Source organism: Hetaerina americana, unplaced genomic scaffold (genome assembly GCF_022747635.1).
Source record: "Hetaerina americana unplaced genomic scaffold, ioHetAmer1.1.p SCAF_109, whole genome shotgun sequence".
Lineage (NCBI taxonomy): Eukaryota > Metazoa > Arthropoda > Insecta > Odonata > Calopterygidae > Hetaerina > Hetaerina americana.
This window is the reverse complement of record NW_027286170.1, coordinates 317,391-324,223: the sequence shown is the minus strand read 5'-3', so window position 1 is coordinate 324,223 and position 6,833 is coordinate 317,391. Positions and strand designations below refer to the sequence as shown.

Here is a 6,833-nt window from a genome sequence, read left to right as displayed (position 1 = left end):
GTCACTCAACACGAATAACTTAGCAAAGCTGCTTTCTTTGTCGTAACGGGGGAGTGCCTTAAAGGAGAAGGTTGGTTCCTTGGCGAATCAGCGACCCAAAGGGAGCCTCCTGGACGTTTGACATGGCCAAGGCCACCAGAGAGGAGAGTTCCAGGGAGCGGGGGGTTTAGGGGAGCGGCGGGTGCTCTCCAAGTCCTTGGGCGGCGGGCGGGGAGTGAGTGACCTGGGCCAATGGGAATGCAGTTGCGTTGCGGTTTCCGCTTCGGTCGGTGAGACGCACGCGTAGACAGAGACGGACCGTCGGATGGAGTTCGAACGACCGCCATGGGTGAGTGAGAATCCTTAAAAGAAATAATTAATCAGAACCGACAACTCTTTAAGGCTTCATAATTGCACAACCATTCGAGGTGGTCAAGTAAAATTGGAAGCGTCACCGACGGGAATGTCACTGGTACCCAATGATTTCGTCTCTTGTTTGGAACAGGGTACTTACACGTAACAATATCAATAGCATTAAATTTAGTAAGTCCTTTTTTACTTAGTTCCACAGCCTAGTGCGCCGCATTTTTATTGATTTTTCATTCTTCTTGCGAATTATTTATTTGACATTATCGTCGGCACAGTTATCAATTTGTGAAATTTCTAGGTCATGTTGAACTATTTGCACTGGTATTTTGTTATCTTTGTGAATAATGAGGATAAATTTGAGGTTCACTAAAGCCCAAAGCTCAAAAAAGGACTAAACTAAAGATTTGACACGACTGGACCAATTCAAGAAAGATGCAACATTGTACTTCTACATATTTTAAAAGCATTCAAAATAAAATCTACACATCCACAAAATGTACCCCAGGCTGCTGTAAGTTCGTGTGGTGAGGGGTGTTAGTGTACCAAAGAACATAATGCGAAAATTCAACGAAAATCATACCGAAAGCAATATTAAAACATTGCATTGTATCCAAGCAAACAAATTGTCTGAACGAGATGAAATAACTAAGTGGATGATCAAAGAATAGTCAAGATGAATTGTGCCAAAAGAGAAATCCCATTTACTATGTACTTGTCAAAATGTGAAGTGACGCAAGACTGGAAAATAGTCTAAGTGTTTACAATTTTTAAAAGACGATACATACAGTTACCTGGAATTATCAACCATAAAAATCCGTTAAATTTAATATTCTCAGGCATATTTTAATTCGTTGTCTGTAAAGTCATGCACTTCCAAATTAATCAACTTTATTTCACTCCCCATCACGCGTATTCCAGTGTAGTAGATCTCGTGAAAAGCACTCGATTAATTTATCCCCGATTTTCTCAAACTGGGAGGTTCCAGAAACAAGTAGAGGAGTTACTCTCAGACTTCAAAAAGCCACAACACCAAGAGGTATCACAAATTGAACTGATCTAAAAACAGGTATTATGCCAAATTTTTAACAAAGAATTAAACACTAAAGAAAAGTAATGATTGAAGTTATTTCCAGTTCTGTGATAATTACTCCCCGGTACTCCACGTATGGTTAGCCTTCTTCCTTTATCTCTGTAATAATCCTGATCTAACATATCCAAAAACATCAGATTATTTGCCGAGGGTGCGATGTTCTATGACAGATTTACATCTACACCTCCAGATAGAAGTATATGAGATCGTGTAGCTAGGATTGTTTGTTCACCAGTCATTTGAATAATTGGTGAATAGTGTAATTACGAATCATTTTATGCTCGTGTAATTTAAATTGCCACACGTGAGTTTTTCCTACTGTTTTGGTCATGAATTGGCCCGGGAGAAGAATCCCTCACTGTCAGATATAATGTTACCCTTCACTTATCTCTGGCATCTGGTAGTGAAATACGAGTGATTTCCTCTACAGTCTGTTGGTACCCCTTCCTTTTCAATCCATTTAATGCTCCAGGAGGCTACATTTCATAACAACTAAATTGTGGCCAGAGTCCGCATCCGCGCCCGGGAAGCTGTGGGAATTTATCACACTGTTCCTAAACCTGTGTATAACCAGAATATAATCTAGCTGATACCCTATTAAGTCAGCAGGCATTTTCCATGTATACCTGCGTCTTCTGTGGTGTCTAAACCAAGCGTTGGTGATGACTTACCCGTGTCTCCTGCAGAACTCAACTGCTTTCTCCCCGCGGTCATTCCTCGTGCCTAAACCGTAGTCCCCGACCTCGTCACCATATCTTCCTTCGCCTACCGTCGCATTCCAATCCCCCATCACTATCAAATGTTTCCCTGCAGGAACACACGCGATCATGTCCTCTAACTGATCGTATATCCTATCGACCTCTTCTTCCTTATGGTTTCTCGGTGGCATGTATACCTGAATAACAACTAAGTTAGTCGGTTCTGCTTTTATCTCCACTGGTAGTATTCTATCCGTTACCTGCTCTATGTTGACTACGCTTCTTCCTACCTCTTCATTTAATATTATGGCAACCCCACGTTGGCTTTCGTCCCCGCCGCTGTATATTATTCTACAATTATCACTCCAGTAATCCCCGCTATCCTTCCATCTCACCTCGCATAGACCTAAAATATCTATTTTTCCCCATTCCATCTCTCGCTTAACATTCTCCAATTTCCCTGCCCTCATCATTGTCCTAACATTCCACGTTCCTATTCTAACTAATTTGATCTTCTTCTCCTGCGTCTTCTGTCCTGCGGCTGCCGATTTTCCCTTCTAAGGGTTTCGTGGGATGACAACCGCGCAAGGCTTGCCTCCCCCGCTGCCGGGCAAGAAACACGGCCGATTGGGCCGAGCCCGGTAGTTGCCTGGAATCATATTCTCTGTAGTATCCATCATTTAAATCTTGGGAATGATAAGTGAGGTGGTTTCTCGTTGCCTTTCTCAATAGTGTTTTTGACGTGACACCATCACTGAATGGCCGCCCTACTGGGTTCAGACGCCATTGCAGCCGCCTCACTGAGAAAAAGACGCTGCGTGGACTACCGGGTCTGGCTCCTAAACTTCGATCTATCTGGCATGGGGGACCGTACCAGGAGCAAATATCATTGCTCCTGCCACAGTTCTAATTTGGTAAATGTATTAGGCCAGCGAGGTTAGATATAGATGTGCACATTTTTCCCTCTCCTCTAGAAGTAAAGAAATATATCGTTGTTCAGTTTTATAGTTTCTGCATCTGATACCTAAACGGTTGAATACCAATTTTTAATTATAACATAGGCATATTCCGTCCATTTATTGAACTCAGTGTAAATTACGTTTCCTGGATAGCTCAAGTGGTTGAGAGCATCCGCTTGGCAAGTGGAAAGATCCGGAGTTCAAGTCCCGGTCCAGGAAATATTTTTACAGCCGAGATTTGCCTGATCCCGCCTTCCCCACCTCTATTGTGTTCGTCCTTTATATGTGTTCCTATCCATTTTCCTTATATCTATTTTTACGTGAATGAGTATTTGTTCGCCATTTGGCGGGATTTCGTATATATATACACGTTAACATATATACATAAATGTGTGTGTATATGCGTGTTGGGCGCGGTACTCCAGTGGGTAGAGCGTTGGACTACTGACACTGACCGTAGGGTCCTGTTTGATTCCCGGGGCAAGTCTCTGGCCACCTGCAGTTCCACCGAAGCTGTGTGATTTTTCGGGTACCAGATCTTCCTGGGAAAGCATAACCGGCACAGGAAAAGGAACTGGCCCCCCTACCCTAATTTGTGAATTTTCAGACGCCGTATTGGGCTTAGTACTGGGTGATCTCTACCATCACCTACTAAACCGACCTTCGGGTTGATCACTGTGTTTATGGTTTTATATATATACAGTTTGTATGAGTGTGTTTGCGTGTGTGTATATATATATATATATATATATATATATATATATATATATATATATATATATATATATATATATATATATATATGCTTTCGTAGACGTAACACGGAAGTGCCGAATAGTACAATACACAGTAACACACAATATAGAAACACAAAAAAAGAAGAACACTCACACGTTATTTCTTGATATTTCGACGGAAACAATCCGTCTTCCTCTGAAGATATAGAAGTAATGACTGCTGGAGTTGTTGAGGTGAGGGGTGCGAGAGAAAGGGAAGGGGGCCAGGAGAAGGGGAGAACGGGAGGGCCCCAAGCCTCTCTCAATCTGTACTACCTACTTCCCAGGCATTCAGTCTCTCAAATTCATCCTGAAAGACCTATTCCCCATCCTCAAAAATCACAACACTTCCTCCAACCTTCTTCCCATATGCCCCTCTGTCACCTTCAAACGTCCCGCCAACCTAGCAGATATCCTCAAATCCACCAGGCCGCTCTCAAAATCCCCTCACACCCCCAGAGCCATACCCACTCCATGTCATCGAGCAAGATGCAAAACCTGCCCTATTTTCACCACTCCACCCCACTCCATCCCACCATTTAACTCTCTCCCGCCCTTCCCCTATTCCTCTTGCACTTCCAAGAATGTAGTTTATCTTCTTACCTGTAAACTCTGCCCGTCATTTTACATAGGCCAATGTTGCACACCACTTAACATTAGGATTAATAACCACCGCGCCTCGTGCAATCCCTCCTCCCCGTCCGCGGGTCTCCCCATCCCTAAACATGCTTCCCATCATAATACCCCTTTCAACCTGTGCTACAATGTTTCCGTCCTGGCCTCCCTTCCCACATCCGATAACCCTATACAATTAAAAACACTTGAAATGGCATTCATTTACATCTGTATGGCCTATCAGCATCCGGGCCTCAATGTCGTTCACTGATGGGAGTGGCCTAAAATTGTTACTTTGTGGAAGCCCACCCTCACCCCTCCTTCGCCTCCCGTTCTCCCCTTCTCCTGGCCCCCTTCCCTTTCTCTCGCACCCCTCACCTCAACAACTCCAGCAGTCATTACTTCTATATCTTCAGAGGAAGACGGATTGTTTCCGTCGAAATATCAAGAAATAACGTGTGAGTGTTCTTCTTTTTTTGTGTTTCTATATTGTGTGTTACTGTGTATTGTACTATATATATATATATATATATATATATATATATATATATATATATATATATATATATATATATATATATATATATATATATATATATATATATATTTATATATATATATTTATTTATTTATATATATATATATATATCAATATATTTATTTATATATATATTTATATATATATATATATACACACACGCGCGCGCGCAAAAGTAGGTAAAAAGTCTTGACAGGAATTCATCCAGGAAATCCTTGTTGTTGCAGATGCGGTGGCCTCAGATACGAAGAGAGACCGGGCTTTGACTGTTTACTAAGGAGATAATAACACTATTGAAATTTGATTAAGTGTTTTTTGGCGGATTTAACAAGATCAGCGATTAAATAACATTGGTTATTTTGGAGGGAGATTTTGGCTTCGAAAAATAGGATTTGAATGGAAGAAATGATGGAAGTGAAGGAAACAGAGGATGTCTAATTTAGGGAAGAGATAAAATCTTTAAATGAGTCCATTCGAAGCTTTCAAATGGGAAAAATAACGTCAATGTATCTAAGCAATGCGTCAAAGTATGGGATTTCGGGTGAGGTGGGTAAGAAACTTAGTCCAAGTTGGCCAAGGCGGAAATTGACATACGAAGGACGGAATCATTTTTCCTTGGCACATTTATCTGAATGGAAGGGATGTTGTTGAACGGGATAACATTACATGTGAAAATGAATTTTTTAAGTTGTAAAAGGAAATCTGTGATAGGGACTTGTTCAGTGTGGCTTTGGGGAGGAAATTTCGGAGAGAGGAGAGATATTCTTCATGAGGGATAGATGATAGATGTGTATAGGAAGGTCACATCAATAGTGACCATAATTATGCCAATATCTTGAGGAAACGAGATAATTTATTCTATTGCACACTCTCCACCCTTGGTGACCGTATTGTGACTGAGGTACATTGATGAAATTATCTTCTCAGGTCACATTGTACTGACCTCTGAAAACATTTCTCTCCGACCTCAACGCTTCATCCTCTGTTTTCTCTACCTCTAACATTTCCTCCTCCCAAATCACCTTCCTTGATTCAGACACATCGTTAACAGACAAAACATTCCACAATTCTACATATATAGACTGACTAACAAACAAAAATACTAACCCTACCACCGTTATCATTTACCGCCCTTAAATTTGCCACCCTTACCAAACGAAACTCTCCATTCCTAATTCCCTTTTCACACAAACTCACTGATTCTGCAATCATCCCTACTTCCTTGAAAAATGTATCTCAAAACTTCATCATTCTTCTCTCAAACGAAGATATCTCGAACCCCTCCTAAATAAAATAATCGGAAAGCCTGCATACTATCCCAAACCTTCCTTCAGCGTAGAAAGCCACTCTCTTTCATTTTGTGCTAAGTACTCCCCTGACTTCCCTACTCTCTGAGAACAATCCGAAAAAACCATCCTACCCTAGCCTCACAGAATCATAATTTCACTACTAAACGTTTTCCCAAATATCCCTCCGGAACATTCAAACGCCCCGTCATCCTATCAAATCTCCTTAAATCAAGCCATACACTTATTAAATCCCCGTCCCGTCCCAAAGCCAACCCCATACTCTGCAATAAACCAAAATGTAAAACATGTCCTCTTTTCCTAACCCAAATTCCGTTTCTTTCCCACCCGCGTTTTAACTCTCTCTTCAACTAATCCCCTACCCCTCTAATACCTCCAGCAGTGTACGTTATCTCCTGAAGTTCATACCATGCCCTGCCTTCTACAATGGACAGTGTACCACACCCCTACATACAGGGTGCGGCAACATAACTTATTTTTTAAATGGTTTTGCTTTATAAGG

General features: G+C 41.4%; 1 non-coding gene across 1 annotated transcript; it reads left to right on the top strand.

Moving 5' to 3' along the window:
• The first annotated feature begins 3,238 nt into the window (after nt 1-3,238).
• On the top strand, nt 3,239-3,314 carry TRNAA-GGC (transfer RNA alanine (anticodon GGC)). Its single transcript has one exon. It is a non-coding gene; the product is annotated as a tRNA-Ala (tRNA).
• The last annotated feature ends 3,519 nt before the right edge of the window (nt 3,315-6,833 follow it).